Source organism: Pinus tabuliformis, chromosome 4_2, assembly GCF_031772625.1.
Source record: "Pinus tabuliformis cultivar Carrire ecotype Pingquan chromosome 4_2, CPIR1, whole genome shotgun sequence".
NCBI classification, from domain to species: Eukaryota; Viridiplantae; Streptophyta; class Pinopsida; order Pinales; family Pinaceae; genus Pinus; species Pinus tabuliformis.
In genome coordinates, this window is record NC_142304.1 from 664,043,617 (window position 1) to 664,061,684 (window position 18,068).

Genomic DNA, 18,068 nt, shown 5'->3' on the forward strand with positions numbered 1-18,068 from the left:
AATTGTGGGTGTAACGATCTGAGCCTTTGATAAGGAGTTAATCTAGGTCATTGGTTGTCCAACAGAAAGATATAAGAAGGGGCTTGAGGATCATTTGGAAGACACACCGGAGAGAGATCAAGGGATCGAATTTCTGAAGTGAGAAGTTCACGGGAGGAAATTCGATTGAGGAGATTTCTTGCAATTGAGAGGCAGAGATAGATGGGGTTGGAGTATCTTCTCCGGGACCCCGAATACTCAGCAAAGAGGCAGAGAAGCACCAATGGAGGCAGTGCAGACCCAAGAAGGACTGATGCTAGGCCAAGAGGGCCCACGCAATGCTTGACGCAAAGCCAATAGGGCCAGCGCAGAGGCAACGCTGTCTTCCAGCAGAAGTTCGAAATTTTTCGAGGAGCTATCGGATCCGCTGAGAGGGTTGACATCAGAGCTCCAGGAGGCAAAGAGACCGAACGCAGAGCTGACGTGGAGCCTCAGAGAGCTTCACGCAGTTACTGTGAAGGGGCAGTGCAGTTGTAACCAAGGATAGTCATTTCAACTATCGGATCAGCCGGGATTTGCCGAGTGAAGTGAGCTAATCTCACTAAGTTTTCTTCCAGTGTCTTTTTCTCTGTAACTGGATTGTCGGAAGGGCATCCAGAGTTGTATTAAAAACTACTACTTAATAATAATAAACCCTCAGAGTTGTTGCACCGGTTTCCCGCATTGGGTTTTTCCGGGGACATTTGTCCAAAAATAACGGTGTCTATTGTGTTGTATTTTCTTTCTTGCTCAGTATCTTGTTTCCGCTTATAATTTAATTAAGTGAAGGCTGCAGTATTATTTACTTTGATATTTACCATAGAACATAGTAAATAACTTGTATGGAATAATAAGTAGGAGAAGTAACATCAATGTGCTGCAGTAGGGATTCCGGTTGTGGAATTTTCACAAAGTCAAGGTACGGTGGAAGGACTTTGGACCAGAGGAGGCCACGTGAGAAATGGTGATGCCATGAAATTTAATTATCCCTTCTTATTTGTTGGTTAAAGCAAGTATGTATATGATTGTAAATATTGTATAAAGCTCCATGAAACAGTATGTGTTGTGTTTTGTTTTTGGTGTTGCTGTTAATTTTAGGTATGTTCTATGCTTAGAGCAATTTATTTCAATTTTCACAATTAGCTCAATATCTTTTCTAGATTAGCAATCACATCAGTATGAAAGTAAACTGCAGATAGAACATAAACATAAATCGCAGAAGACAAGAGGACACAAGATGTGGCGCTACCTAGGGACAAACCCCAATGTGGGGAAACCCTTGATCAATTCTTCTTATATGTTCTTCAATATTTCAGCGAAGAGAGAGAGATAGTATGTTTACAACAAATTCAACACTTTGACTTATCTAGATAAGAGCATAGATCATCTCTAAGAAGATGATACATGAGATCAGTTGAAGACATGTTGCTTCAACTGATTCTCCAAGGTGACTCCTTCACCTATCGTTGTGTTGCATTTCGTCATCATGTTGCACCTCACCGCGCTGCACCATGCTGCACCCATCATCACTATGCTGCATCTCATCACGCTTCATTAATCATGACTGTACCCATCACTGTATTGCATTATGTGCCATTGTTGCACCATGTTGCCATACTGACCTATGTGTTGGCTGCATCTTGCTTGCTTGTTGTCCCTAGCATGCTTGTTGTTGCATGCTAGCTGTCCCTTGCATGTTAGCTGTAACATTGCATGCTTGGTGTATTTGTTGCTAAGTACCATACAATTGTCCCAATGTTAGTTAGTTGTCCCTTGCATGCTGCTCTCCTTTGGAGACATATGCTCTAGTTGTTCTGGCAGTCCCGGCAGTTCCGACTGTTCCCGGCAATTCCGACTGTTCCCGCAATTCCCGGCAGTTCCGACAATTCCAACAGTTCTAGCAGTTCCGGCAGTTCCGACAATTCCAACAGTTCTTGCAGTTCCGGCAATTCTAGCTGTTCCCGGCAGTTCCGGCAATTCCGGTCGTCCTTGGCAGTTCCGGCTTCTGCCCTCTGTGTCAGCTTTCCCGCCTGTTCCGGCAGTTCTGGAAATTCCCGCAGTGCCCGACAGCTCTGGCAATTCCGACTATTCCCAGCGATTTCGGCTATTCCTGCAGTTCCCGACAGTGTTGGCAATTCCGGCTATTCCCGGTAGTTCCAACAGTTTCGGTGGTTCCGGCTTTTCTCGGCAGTTCCCAACAATTCTGGCTTCTGCCCTCTGTGTCAGCTTTCCCGGCTATTCTGGCAATTCCCGACAGTTCCGGCTATTCCTGGCAGTACTGGCAATTCCCGGCAGTTCCGACAATTCCGGCTATTCCCGGCAGTTTCGGCTTCTGCCCTCTGGATTAGGGCAGCGTTATCCCATAGGATCTCTCCTCCTACTAAAACCCAAAGACAAGTCGAGAGGAAGAGATCCCAAGTGTATTGAAATGACTTGAAGTCCACCTCTATTTATACTAAAACGTTGAGCACAAGTGGGGTTTATTTGGTTGCTGGCCGACCTTGACGAATTGTCCCATAACACAAATAAATTCATATCTCCATGAATACTTATCGGAATCGGATGATCTTTAGATCAATCCTACACCTCTCGATGAGAAGGATCCAAGAAAAATATCAGCTTTCATTAATAAGATGACCCACATGGAGTTTGGCCCTAGTTGCCAATTTTAACACTCCCTCCCAACTAGGGAGAACTCCATCCGCTGATCCATATGTCCGACTATACTATCTTTGCCATTAGTGCCCTGCACTACTCTGCTCTGCTAAGCTCTGCTTTGCTCTACTATGCTCTGCTCTACTAAACCATGAAGAAGAAGAATTGATCGAGCATGTCTCATACCATTCTCTACTAACCCGAAGTCAGTTTCATCTGAAGAGAGTGTGTCATATCACTCTTACTGGCCCGAAGTCAGTTTTATTGATCCCGGATCAATATCACAAGAGAGTGTCTCAAACCACATATATTGATCCCAGATCAATGGAGGTCATCCTAGCATAGGGAGTACGATAGATACATCAATCCGTCTATCGATAGTACTACTATGGTCCCTAACCCCATTTCCCTGCTCATTGATCAGATGAGAGGTACTTCCCATGAATGGGTAGGATGCCTTGACAGAGGAACTAATCATCCTGTCCACAAGAGAACGAATCATCTTGCCCCACAGTCACCACAGGAGAACTAATCATCCCGGCCCACAGGAGAACTAATCATCCTGTTTCATAGTTGCCACGGGAAAACTAATCATCCCGGCCCACAGGAGAACTAATCATCCTGTTCCACAGTTGCCACAGGAGAACTAATCATCCTGTTCCACAGTTGCCACAGGAGAACTAATCATCCTGGCCCACAAGAGAACTAATCATCCTGTTCCACAGTTTCCACGGGAGAACTAATCATCCCGGCCCACAGGAGAACTAATCATCATGTCCCACAGTTGCCACGAGAGAACTAATCATCCTATTCCACAGTTGCCACGGGAGAACTAATCATCCCGGCCCACAGGAGAACTAATCATCCTGTTCCACAGTTGCCACGGGAGAACTAATCATCCCAGCCCACAGGAGAACTAATCATCATGTTCCACAGTTGCCACAGGAGAACTAATCATCCCGGCCCACAGGAGAACTAATCATCCTGTTCCATAGTCGCCACGAGGTATCACAGGGGAAGGTTGAACCTGTCATCTTGTACATAGCGCACCACTAGGGGAGGGTGAGTCGCCCTGTGGTCGTATGTTGCTCCAGTAAGTACCCCAAGCCCCCCAGAGCTCCCAGAGCTCAATGCATGCAACATGCAAGACCCTTATAAGAAGGTCTCTCAACGACTCCAAGTCATTTGGGAAAGTCACAGATTTGACCTTTCCCCAGGGCTTTGACAAAATGTCTGCGACCTGTACATCAGTCTCAATGCGATGGAGCCTCCTCACTCATCGACTTACCATATCCCAGATAAGGCAGTATCTGATGTCTATCTATTGGAGCAATCATCGAATACGGGATTCCTCAATAATCGAATCCCCCCTCTGGTTGTCACAGAGAATCATAGTGGTATTCATCATGTGTACAAACAGCTCACTTAAGAGCTTCTGCAACCATGCAGCTTCACACGAGATCATACTCATAGCTATGTATTCAGTCTCGACAATGCTTATAGCAACCGACTTCTGCTTCCTACTCATCCATGATATCGAAGCAAAATCCAAAGAGAACCAGCACTGAGAAGTGCTCTAGTGATCCTCCACACTGCCTGCCCAGTCAGCATTCGAATAATCATGCAGTTTCATATTTCCGGCAGTGTATCTCAATCCATGAGAGATTGTGCCCCGAAGATATCTCAGAAGATTCTTGGCACCAATCCAGTGAGGCTCAACCAAATATGAGCTCACCATGCTAACTGCAAAACATATGTCCGGACGGAAGTTCACCAAGAACATCAACGCGAATGAGTTTATGAAACTCAGAGGCATTTCCAAATCTGGTCCGACATCACTACCATATAAATTCTGAAAGTTAAGATCCTCGAGGTAGTCACAGGCTTGCAGTTTATCATTCCACATCCGGAATCCAACTCCCTCTTACTTCTACAAATGAGAGGGTCTGCACCTATCAGAAATAGGTCGTCCTCATAAGGTACCGGTATGGGAGGTCTATCATCCACAACCTTCGAGTAATGGTTTGGATCGTTTTCACTCCTAGTGAATCTCAGCTTCATCAGACAACGATCAATCCTCTCATACTACGCCCGGGGTGTTTTGCTTCAAGCCATAGAGGGCTTTCTTCCACCTGTATACATGAGATTCCCGATCATGAATCTCAAACTGCTCGGGTTGTTCCAAACCTGTGGACTTGCTACATGAGGGGAATGGTCCCCTTATAAGATTTTCCTTCAGTACATCTCAAACATGTACCTTCATGCTCTTCTTGCATTCAGGTATCCCTATCACCATCTGACTCACATCTGGTAGGGCCCCAAAGGTAGACCTCCGGTGTTATAGATGCGATATGTCAATTGCCATGATCCCCAATGGACCATCCTACAACTTGATACAAATTGCCAACCCTGAACCCATGAGAAAAAGCATCTTTGAAAATTCTATTTTTTAACACATACTTGTCCCTCGATGAATGCCACCCTAAAACCTTTGACTTCCATTTCCGAGATGGACACCAGGTCCTTCTTGCGATTAGGTACATAAAAGAGATTCTTGTAAATGAATAGAGTTACCCTCATTCAATTGAGGGGTAACATTCCCTACACCCTTTCTGGGACAGGTGGCATCGACTCCAAGTATAATCCCATAGTTGTTTCCGTCTCTACCAAATTCGAGAGAGCACCCTTCTATCCGATGAGGTGCCTTGAAGCACTACAATCAATAAGCCAGATTCCCAAAGAATCTAAAGGAGAGGGCCAATACAAGATGACGCTTCTTTATCCTATCAAAAACAACATTTGATTCTTCATACCTGAGGTTCCTTGCTTTCTTTGAAGAGTCGGCCATTTCCTTGATGACCTGTCATTCCTTTGATCATTGAAGGTGTCCCTGGAATGATTGTTATCTTCATCAAGAGATGTGTCTCTGCCATTCGAACACTCTTTCCCATAATGGCCGAACTTATTACAACCAAGGCATCTGCCTTTCCTTCCACCCTTAGATCCAGACTTCCCAATGAAGTGATCTTTAGGTAGGCCATCAGAAAGTTCCGCTTCGCCATTTTGATAATATTCTCTACTTCGACTTCACCCTTAGTGAATTTGAAGAGGGATGAGGAATCCACTGATCCTTTTGTCCTTTCCCAACTATCTTTGGTGATTGCTCTTTCACTCTTGCTTGGGCATTTGTCTTCATCTGAACTCTGATACCATGTTAATTTTAGGTATGTTCTATGCTTAGAGCAATTTATTTCAATTTTCACAGTTAGCTCAATATCTTTTCTAGATTAGCAATCACATTAGTATTAAATTAAATTGCAGATAGACCATAAACATAAATCGCAGAAGACAAGCCAAGACAAGAGGACACAAGATGTGGCGCTACCCAAGGACAAACCCCAATGTGGGGAAACCCTTGATCAATTCTTCTTATATGTTCTTCAATAGTTCAGCAAAGAGAGAGAGATAGTACGTTTACAACAGAAGTCAACACTTTGACTCATCTAGATAAGATCATAGATAAGAAGATGATACATGAGATCAGTTGAAGACATGCTGCTTCAACTGATTCTCCAAGGTGACTCCTTCACCTATCGTTGTGCTGCTTTTCGTCATCATGTTGCACCTCACCGCGCTACACCATGATGCACCCATCATCACTATGCTACATCTCATCACGCTTCATTAATCATGACTATACCCATCACTGTATTGCAGTATGTGCCACTGTTGCACCATGTTGCCATACTGACCTATGTGTTGGCTGCATCTTGCTTGCTTGTTGTCCCTTGCTTGCTTGTTGTCCCTAGCATGCTTGTTGTCCTTAGCATGCTTGCTGTTGCATGCTAGTTGTCCCTTGCATGCTAGCTATAACATTGCATGGTTGGTGTATTTATTGCTAAGTACCATACAATTGTCCCAATGTTAGTTAGTTGTCCCTTGCATGCTAATCTCCTTTGGAGACAGATGCTCTGGCTGTTCCGGCAGTTCTGGCAATTCCGACTGTTCCCCATAGTTCCGGCAATTCTCGACAGTTCCAACAATTCCGGTAGTCCTGGCAATTCCAGTTGTTCCCGACAGTTTCAGCTGTTCCCAGCCGTTCCGACTTCTGCCCTTTGTGTCAGCTTTCCCGCTTGTTCCGGCAGTTCCGGCAATTCCGGTTGTTCCCGGCAGTTCCAGCTTTTCCCGGCAGTTCCCGACAGTTTCGGCAATTCCGGCTATTCCCAGCAGTTCCGGCTATTCCCGGCAGTTCCAGCAGTTCCGGCTTTTCCCGACAGTTCTAGCTTCTACCCCTGCGTTAGCTTTCCCAGCAGTTCCGGGAATTCCGGCTATTTTCGGCAGTTCCGGCTTTTCCCGACAGTCCCAGCTTCTACCCTCTGGATTAGGGCAGCGTTATCCCTTAGGATCTCTCCTCCTACTAAAACCCAAAGACAAGTAGAGAGGAAGAGATCCCAAGTGTGTTGAAATGACTTGAAGTCCACCTCTGTTTATACTAAAACGTTGAGCACAAGTGGGGTTTATTTGGTTGTTGGCCGACCTTGACGAATTGTCCCATAACACAAATAAATTCATATCTCCATGAATACTTATCGGAATCGGATGATCTTTAGATCAATCCTACACCTATCGATGAGAGGGATCCAAGAAAAATATCAGCTTCCATTAATAAAATGACCCACATGGAGTTTGGCCCTAGTTGCCAATTTTAACAGTTGCATATAGGCAGATGAATGCCAAGGGCAATATTACCTCAAAGGGGAGGGGATTGTAACAACCCCACCCATGGCCCTCTCATAAAACACATTGTAAATATTTTGCTATATGTGAAATTTGAAAAAGGGGGATAAGTCAAAGGGGATTCCAGAGCTGGGAAGGAGGATTGCTTGCTTGGGATGATGTGGTTTCTTGTGTAGAAACTTGAATTGCAGAACAACCATTAAAACTGGTTGGTGCAGGAATTTAAGAGACTGGTTCTTGAATTAAATGGCTTGCAAGAGAAAATTAGGTAGGCCCATGTTGCTTGAGAAACAACAAGAAGAAAAAAGGACAAACAGTCCAACAGAGAGACTGCACATTGCAAGTCAACAAGGACGCATCAGCAAATGCAAAACAAGGAAAAGACAATAGGAGGATTCATTCAAGGAGGGTTAGAAGCATTCAAATGCATATAAGAGGCAGACAAAGCAGTCAGAGAAGATTTGGAGCATCCAGTGAGAACAATAGGCAAAAAACTCTGAAGAGAAGAGAAGAGAAGGGGATTGGTTCTCCGGTTCCCTGGAGGTTGTGGGTTGAGTTGCTAGACTCTGGAGCCCTGTAACAGCTTGGGGTCACTAGAGGTTGTGGGTTGAGATAGGATCCTTGGAGCCCTGTAACAGCTTGGATCCCTACAAGCTGTGGGTTGGGATGGAATCTCTGGAGCCCTATAATAGCTTGGGTCTCCTGGAGGCTGTGGGTTGAGATAGTAGATTTTGGAGCCCCGTAACAACTTGGGAAGAGGCCATCTTGAAGTAGCACCAAAGGAAGATTTGATTGATGACTTGTGATTACTACATCATTGTAACAGTGAACTCTAGACTCCTTAGAAGGGGGTGAATCCCTATGTGAGCACTTGGGGGTGAGGTGGAGCACCTCTGGACTCCCTGTGTTGTCGAAGGAAGCATTGGTTAGCTAGTGGGATTGAGGAAGGAGGTCCTCTAGAGTCCCTGTTTCGATTGGAAATTGGTGTTTTAACCCCTTAAGCAAGCATCCCCCTCAGACTCTGGAATCTGGCTCGGGGGTGACAATTGCAAGTAAGTGTGGTTGTAGCTGTCTATGGTTGGGTGGAGAGTCCTTGTCCCAAAATCAGTTGCCCTGCAAGTTTAAAGATAAGTATCTACTAGTACTTGTTTATCTATTGATGAACCATGATGCATTCTTGACTATGATAGTTTTGGATTATGGAACTGTATTTATGTTGTTTATGTATGAATATGTGGATGCATTTTTATGCAGATATGATATTGATGGACATGTTGAATATATATATATATATATATATATATATATATATATATATATAATTGTGTGTGTGTGTGTTGTTTCTCTGGAATGAATGATATTGTTAAATAAACTAAGTAAGCATGAGCTTTTGAACTAGAAATAAGATGTTGTGCGAATAACTTGTTGGTGTTGATCACAGAACAACAGATGCACAAATGTGTAATAAACCATATGATAATAAGAACCAAGCTATAACGTTGAGTTGAACCTTAAGCCGAATGAAATGCTTAACTGTAATGAGAACAACACATAAATGAATGATAGAGGAACATAAGGCCATGTTACAGGCTGCAGCAAAGCCATAAGAGCTTAGAATAAAACTTGAAATAGTGGGCTCAGAGACCCTTTATTAATATGAAACAGTTGCATTGAAGACCTTCTGCTTAGTAGGGTCTACATTCGCTTACATCCATTTATTTGCCTAAGTTACAAGATGCTTTGCCACACGGCAGGCATTGCGTGAGCATTGAGGGTTGTTTCCCTTGGGGCTAGATGAGCCCATCAGCTTTACCTAAATGGCCTTCAGCCTTGCATTCTGCATAGGCTAGATCATCCTAGTGCTGCCAGTGAGGCACCAGACGGTTTTGTATAGCACCATGGTGCTGCTTACAGGCTCGACATGGATTCTTGGTATTGTCGACGTGTGGCGAGCGACGTGGAGACCTCTTAGGAGCCCACACCAAGCCCGTGGTAGGTATGGATGTCGGAGCGCCTATGCCGCCATGCGTGAGATTCCCTGTCCAAGAACAGGGAATGCAAGCAGGCTAGGATCTCTTTGGAGTTGGATTCACCCAAGCGCGAGAGATAGCCCCATAGAACATCTTAATAAACCATTGACGTCAACATAAAGCCTTGACATTGATTCGGAGGTCTGTCGGACCTCTGAGACAAAGTCATGGTCAATAAGGCTAGCTCAAGGAGGTTTGTGTAGCAGCAAAGCTTGTCCTTGGGGCGACCATGGAGATCCCCTTCTAATTCACAACATAAGGCAGGGTCAATATCCCTTAATTGAGCCATGGCAGAGAGCGAGAGAAAACTTGTCGCAGCAGAGAGGGATTGTGCCCTGAACTTATAAGAAAGGATCGGGTAACCTTATCCTTTCGCTGATCAGAACCCTAGTCGTGGAGGCTTCCAATTGGCATGGCTTGATTCTCCTCTAACACGATTGGTCGCAAAAGTGTTGACATGGCCCAGAAGGAATACCCCGGAAGATTGTTATGTGAGGCAAAAGGGGCTACCGAGGATAGCAACAGTCAAGACACCCTAGTGGCCACACAACCCCAGCTGTTAATTTATTGGTTGGGGATGGACCTACATGACAGGTCATCCCATTAGGTTTCAGCGGATCACTCGCATAAGGTGCAGGCAGAAGGGAGCACGATGAGGTGGCAGTGCCACTACGTGTCCCAATCGGGAGCAAGGGTCGTGCAAGGGTGCGGCCCACCAAACTGACATGGCTTAAAGATAGAACTCGAAGGTCTTATCCCGAAACATTTCTAAGGACGCGAGCAAAGAAAAGTGGGGTGAAAAGAAGCAGGATGATGTGGCACTATGACGTGCATTGTGCAGGATTGCTATTGGCTAGAATGGTACGCACACAGCCACATAGGCCCGAACACCTAGCCCGGAAGCATGAAGAGAAGGCGCAAGTGAAAACACTGGGTAAAGCCAAGCGGGATGATGTAAGGAGTTTATGTAGCTGGGCCCGCATTGTCATCACAGTGCTATTGGTCGGAGACTGGCCCACTTATCAAGTCAGCCCGAGGAAGTTCACCCTGGAAGATTTAAGCAAGAGTCAATTGTAAAGCGTCGAGATGGAGGCAAGTGGGATGACGTGGGAGTGGTCGCGGTGGCAACAGGGAGTTGGTTGTGGCGAACCAATGGGGAAGAGGCCATACATCCCCACCATTCACATAAGCCTGTTAAGCGAACCCGGTGGGAAGTAAAAGGGGCGCTTTTGGTAGTGCGCCAGAAGGGACCGAATGATACAAGCAAGCCTGACAAAGCTCTCATTGGCGGAGGAAGGATCCACAGCCAAGTCAACCCAATGTTGTGTTCCAGGTGGAATAAAGTGTCACCATAAGATATGAGGTATCGGGATAATTCCAAGTTTCGGGAGAAAGTGAACGAGGTGACGTGTCCAGTAGGACCCACCCGAAAGGCGCTGGCTAATGCGGAGTGGAAGCCATTGGATTTTAGCGAGCATAGCAAATATATATATATATATATATATATAACATGGAATTAACAAAAAAGAATATAATTACCCCATTCCTCTGATGGTAACCTGAGGGGCCAAGTGACGTTATATCCTCAATTATCGTTCGAAGGCTTAAACCTATTTTGAAGCATCCCATTGATCCGTAACAATCGGGTTTCGTGGAGGGTCGTCAAATAATGAATGGAGTTATTACCACCCATGAAATGGTGCATTCACTAAGGTGGAGCAAAAGTCGGGCCTGATGATCAAGTTAGAGCTTTTGAAAGCATGTGACAAACTTAACTGGGACCACTTACTCAGAGTGTTGGATGCCTTCGATTTTTCCCCTGATTGGGTCAGATGGATCCAATCCCTCATCTCGTCTCCCTTTTTCTCTATTCTCCTCAATGGCTCCCCATCCTGGACATTCAGGGCTTCTAGAGGCCTTCGCCGGAGAGACCCCCTATCCCCATTTCTCTTTATTTTGGCAGCAGAGGGCCTGGGCAGATATATCAAAAAGGTTGTTAATCAAGGTGTTGTCGAAGGTTTGAGGTTGTGGGGTCATGATCTCCCTCTATCACACCAACAATTCATGGACGATATTATGTTGTTCGGGGAACCTTCCATTCAAGAGATCAAGGCCTTGGAACAAATCCTCGTGAACTTCAAAGATGCTTCAAGTATGTAGATTAATGGCGAAAAATCAAACATATTATTTTTTAATACAAATAAACCAGTCCAAAGGAACCTTGCTAGAGTTTTGGGATTTCGCATTGGAACTCTTTCGATAAAATGCCTTGGCATTCCCTTGGCTAGTAGTTCTTTGAGGGTTTCACTTTGGTCTGAGCTCAAGAAGAAGCTTTCCCGCCTGCTATTTAACTGTTCTTTCAGAGCCTTGAACCTTCCTAGTCGGATTGTTCTACTCAAAGCAGTGTTGCAGGCTCTGCCCGTTTATTAATTAATGGTGTTACCAGTTCCAAAAGGGGTGTAAAAGACATAGTCTTCATATTCCAAAAGTTTCTTTGGTAAGGTGCTTAGCAAGCTCGAAAATGGGCCCCGGTAGCATGGGAGAAGGTTTTCCTTCCAAAGGGAGGTGGGGGCTTAGGGTTGAGAGATCCTGAAATGCTCAGTCGTGTCATGGGCACAAAGCTCTGGTGGCAGTGGCTCCAGGGAGGACCAGAAATCTGGAAACGCAAGTACATACCTAGGAGGGAACGGGCGGAGATGGACAGAGACCATGATTTTCCATAATGATCTTCGATTTGGAACTTGGCCAGGGCTCAGAGATAGTTCATTCGGGAACACTTGTTCGAGAATATCTTAGACAATTGCACAGAGCATTTCTAGGAAGACTCATGGCACCAATTTCCTAAGCTAGCAAATCGTGAGGAACTGCTACACATTAAAGAGATCACCCATTGGTCTGGGGCGACGGTGGTAACAGACTACTGGGACACTAGGAAAAACCAGGACCAGTGGCGAGTGTGGAAGGATACAACGAGTGGAACCAAATAATGAGTCAACAAGAATGGTATAGCTTGAATGACATCTGACAAGAAAGTAAGATCCAATTTGCCCAAGGTAACAATTGCCTACAATGGGGACACCAGGCGTAGGGGATGATCTCTATCAAAGAAGCCTACCAACTTTTGACCAATCATGCAAATCTTCCTAAGGAAGCCTTTTGGCACAAAGAATGGGGTGGGAAATTGTGGCCAAAGGTGGTCTGTTTATTATGGTTGGTTGGTCGTCGTCGTTTATTGACCTGGGATTTGCTGCGTCATAAAGGCTTTGTTGGACCCTCTCGGTGCCCGATCTGCTAAGAATAGGAGAAAACCATGGAACACCTGCTCAATACTTGTCCTCAGATGGAAGTACTATGGAATAGAATTCGAACAATATTCGGGCACCTAGGCAGATCACAAAACAGCCTATGGGAAACCATTGAGATGTGGAGATCCAACCTCTTTAACAATCCCATAGTTAGCAGGGTCAGGTTCTTGATTCCAGGCTTCCTCCTTTGGAAGGTTTGGAAGGCAAGGAACATGATTGTGTTTAAAGATAGCAGGAGTTCTCGAGATGAGATCTGGGACAAAACCAGATAAATATCAAAGAAATGGTGCTTTCGAAGGCTTGGTCGAAGGAGGATTGGTAGGCAGAGGGGCTAGAGGCCCAAATTCTAAAAAATATGGAGATCTTGCATGATTTGGTGGCTTTGGGACCAGTTAGACAAGTGGAGATGTTGGGTCATTCGCCGAAGTTCTTTACTTTCCCTCCCCGCGGCTTGATTAAGCCTAATTTCGATGGCACCTCCAAAGGAAACCCAGGGCTAGTGGATTATGGAGGAATCTTTCGTGATGATGAAGGTCGCCCCCTGGGTTTAGCGTAGTCTAAAGAGCCCACAAATTAGCCCGTAAAATAATAGAAATTCCAGCAAGATTAGACAAAATCCAACAGAATTTTTTTTTAATTTGGGTTACAACTGTCAAACTTCAAGGTTTTGGGTGCCCCAGGGGTTCTTGATGGTGTTGAATCCATTTCCACCATAAAAGAAATTATTCAAACACTCCAGCATTTTGATTTTTTGAAAAAAAAATTACCGGCTTCCGGCAAGAAATCTGTCATCCAGGGGAATTTGTGGCATCGGTAGACAATGCCTTGGGTTTTGATGCAGAATATTGTGGTAGCACAAGCAACAATGTAGTTGAATTTTCAGCTCTTGCTCAAGGTCTGACCATTGCACTACAGAAGGGATACTACAAACTCCAGTTGGATGGGGATTCTCTGTTAGCGGTTTCAGTAGTTAAGAAGTTGTTGAATGGATCTCCAGTGCACAAGGTCATCAAGAGTTGGCGATTAGAACTCCTAGTCCATAGGATTCAGTCCTTGGTGCTCTCAATCCCATATGTCATCACCTCTCATTCATTGAGATCAAGAAACAAAGTAGTAGACTTGCTTGTGAATTGGGCCAGTCAAGTTCAAAACCTATTGCTTTATCTGCACTGCCCCCCCTGTCACTTCTGACTGGACAAACCAACTTAAAGTCTGAGACGTATTGTTGCGGCAGACTTGGGAACCCCAATGGGGGTGGGTGAATGGAGTGTACGGATCCCGGCTCCGAGTGGGCAAAGCAATGATACATGACATGTGCGTCAAGTCGAGGAGGCTACCAAGCCAAGTGGCGTCGTCCAGACCGAAGCCTCGAGAAGATGAAGGCTTGCTATATATGAGGGCAGCTTAAAAGTTTAAGCAATATTTGGTTTTTTGGCATGGGCGGTAGGGAGAGCGGTTTCACTAACACTGAGTGTGCACAGGCTCTTCACCTGTGCATGCCCGTTGGTTTGGATAGCTCTGTATCGAGGGACGCTGGTTGTGGGTGTTATGTTTACAATGTTGGGCTTGCTCGAGTGACTTTTAAGGTGGTGTGGGATCCAGTGGAATGGATTTGGGGGTGCACACAGTGTGTTCCAAGAACATTGAATGAAGCTTTTGCAATGCAAATTCAAGTTGCAGAGTTTTGCCTTGGGCGTAGCCTCCGAGTCATCAATGGAAACGTGGTAAGCGGGGGATTTCCTTTCTACTCTAATTACCTTTTGTTTCATGCATTTTGATAGTGTCTGGCCACCTCAGCTCTGTTCCTTTCTTGGGAGGGTGCAGTTTGGTGGCAAAGTTTCGATTTGGGGTTCTGGAGAGGCAGAATTGGGCAGCCCTTCTATATCGGAGGCTCTGCAAAGGACCCGTCTTCAGGTGGCGGCGTTAATTTGAATCACAGTCGGTGTGTTGGAAGTGCCAGTGGTCATTGCACTTATTGTGTGGTTGTGCTCCCTCAAGAGGGCTAGAATAGTCAGAATTGCAAGAGAGGGTTGTGTGTCTCTTTCTCTCTGACGACCTGGCTTTTAGACAACCTGGTGGTTATGCTATGCCGACGCAGGCATGCCCAGCGAGGTGCAGGGCCTTGTGGCCAGCCTGGGGATTGGGCCGACCAAGCGAAGATGATGAACGAGGATGTGGTGGGGAGTTTCAGGATTATATGCTGTATCTTTTTGAAGAATTAATGAAAATATTTTGACCGACAAAAAAAATAATATAATTTCAAGGTCAAGGCCAAGTTAGACATCAAATTCGCGAATGAGACTCTCTTCTTTTGTGGGAAAGGATCCACCTCTACACAGCAATTTGACTACGAAAGTCAATGAATTTGAACTTGTGACTTTTTAGGAAGAAACACATCCTCTTAACCATTAGGACCACGCAGGCTGTATATTATTTAAAATGGAAAAGGTTTTCTAGTTTTTGGTTTTCAATTTTTTCTAAAGCATAGAAAAGTTGGAAAAATGTTTAGAAAGTCACATTTCTGCCGTTTCAGGCAACTTTGCTGTAAATATAAAAGTTGAAACAATATCATCCATTGGCATATTTACATTCTCTAAATCAATCATCTTTAAAGCCCATTAAGACATCTTTGTTGTAAATGCAAAAGTTGAAGCAATAGCATCCATTTGCATATTTACAGTCTCTTAATTAATCATCTATAAAACCCATTCATTGGTTGTTTTACCCTCCTCTCTTTACTACTGAATGCTCCATCACCATGTACAGAGAGTGCAGTGGAAACAAACTTTTAAAAATAGCCTATCCATTTTCAGACTAACTGAACTTACTGCTTTTACGAGCAAACATTTTCCTTTGCTTTAGACACCTCTGCTACAATCTGAAGTATAGCAGCTTTCAACTTCAAATAGTCATCCAAAGTATTGTAAATTTGATGAGAGATTCTTGCATAAGCTTTGAAACTCGGTTCTATATTTGAATGGAAGTCTGCCTTCGGTGCCCTGTAATAAATTGGAACCTCTACAGAAAACTCCATTCTTAGACGAGACCTTAACCTTAAGGCGTCCAGGTCTGATGAAACCTCCAAACTATTTGGTAAAGCAACCATCGCCATAGACGCGCATAATTCTGGAGATGTTCCCAAATCAGTTCCCCAGGCCTCAGCTAGCATTTCCCCCATAGCAACTACATTCTCGTGGTTCTTCTGCCTGATAGCATCAATACCACCCTTGAATTTTTTAGTGAACTCTAAAGCAGAAGGCACACAAAGCTGCGCACTGTAGTCTCTAGTACCAACCCAACCAGACTCTGCTGGTAATCCATTTCCAAATTCATCAGAAACAATTGGGTGATGCATAATAGGATGAAATGTGCGTCGGCAATGAAGAAATGCAACAGAGGGAGGGCAGAAAAACCATTTGTGGAGGTTGCTAGTGTAGAAATCAGCGCCAATATCTTGCATATCAATATCTACATTCCCAATAGCATGAGCGCCATCTACAAAAACTTGATCTACCCCTTCATCCCTGCATATTCCAATCAGCTCTTTTACAGGAACAAGAACAGAGGGCATGGAACTTACATGGTCTATGACTGCCAATCTGATTTTACCGCCATCTCGCTTGCCACAGTCCACTGCTGCCCTGAACTTCTCTATGATTTCTTCATTGGATCGCACCGGGAATGGCAACTCAACCTCAATGATCCACGCTCCAGCCCGGCCTGCATAAGCCTGGATTGCCTTCTTCACGGCTCCATAGGCATAATGAAGCATCAGTATGGCATCACCCTTTTGAAAACTATTCTCCATGAATGCCCAAGCAACCTGTTGGAGCACAACTGCCACTGCAGTGGTGGCATTGTCCACGAGGGAAACTTCATCAACATGTGCAGCATTGATTAATTCGGCTACTGTCTTGCGAGATTGCAATAACCCCTCCTGTAAAGGCCCAAAATAAAAACTATCAGGCTGCTGCAACCACAACCGTGCCCACTTGGCCTGTGAATCTAAAACCGAAGCAGGGCAGGTCCCAAAACTTCCATTATTTATCCGAGATACGCCCTGTTCATGGTGCCCAAATTCTCTCCTGATAAAATCCAGCTCGCCACCATGATCATCCTCCGCAATAATGGGTTTTTCTCTCCTTAATCCCTGTTTTTTATCATTCAAAGAATGGTTTCTGATCTCTTCATTTAATACCAATCCATCTACAGTCCTGGACGACATGTGATTCTCTGAGAGATCCTTATCAGACATTTCATATATACCCATTTTATTCTCTTCTTGACCCACAAGCCCATCGGAACAAAAATACTCACACAGTAGTTCCTCTTTCTCCATTTTCTATGACGGGGAAAATAAAAAACAACGATCTTAGTTTAAGTCTTGGATTCTTCCCCTTTTCCCTTCCAAAAGTTTCAGAGCCAAGAAGGGATTCCAGTGTCCTTGGTTACCGGTTTTTATTTTGGTTTTCCAGGTCCCATCTAACGGCATAGGTAGAGATGGCATCATTCCCGTAGCAGAATCTTATCATGGTGGAACCTTATTATTTGTCATGAAACATAGTATGATTTTCTCGATTGCATCGTGGATTCGCTTAAAAATTACACAGTTACTGACTTACGAGCTACTTGTTTAATAACCAATTGAGAGTGTATTGTTCACAAATTGAGAGAGAATCAAATTAGCCTTTGAATCTTAATTTTTCTCATATGGATATGCATGGACATGTAAAAGGTGAAATTTCCATATTAATGGTTATTGTTTGATGTAAATTTCAATATTAATGGTTATTGTTTGATCTATTCTATTGCAGTGAAATAAGTTATTGTTTGATTCCTTTTATTGTAATTTGTTGGGAGGTTAGTTTCATTTTCTTCTTATTCTTTTTTTATTCTTGCAAATCCTTATGACTTGTTATTAACGAATATTTATTTATTAAAAAGTTGTAAATTAATTTTTTTTAATTACAAATTTCAATATTATAATTAAAAATTAATGATTTATGACTTGTTATTAACGAATATTTATTTATTAAAAAGTTGTAAATTAATTATTTTTTATTATAAATTTCAATATTATAATTAAAAATTAATGATGTTCATAAATCACTGTGTCTTTTTTACTTCAATTAATTGATTTTTTAATAATAGTTTTTTTATATTTCTAAATCTATATTTATATTTTTATATTTACTTTTGCTATGTAATGAGAAGCTGAATCAAAGCAGTTTGTTGTACCTTCATTTTCTCTACTAGACATTTTGCTCTTTAGGGAATTACTCATTTTGATTTAGGTTCAAATGGATTGTTGTAGGTTCAATCA

The 18,068-nt window shown here is 43.8% G+C and overlaps 1 pseudogene; it reads right to left on the reverse strand.

Annotated features, from left to right (window-relative positions):
• Positions 1 to 15,247: 15,247 nt before the first annotated feature.
• LOC149171162 (putative L-cysteine desulfhydrase 1 pseudogene) lies at positions 15,248 to 17,396 on the reverse strand (annotated as a pseudogene).
• Positions 17,397 to 18,068: the final 672 nt, after the last annotated feature.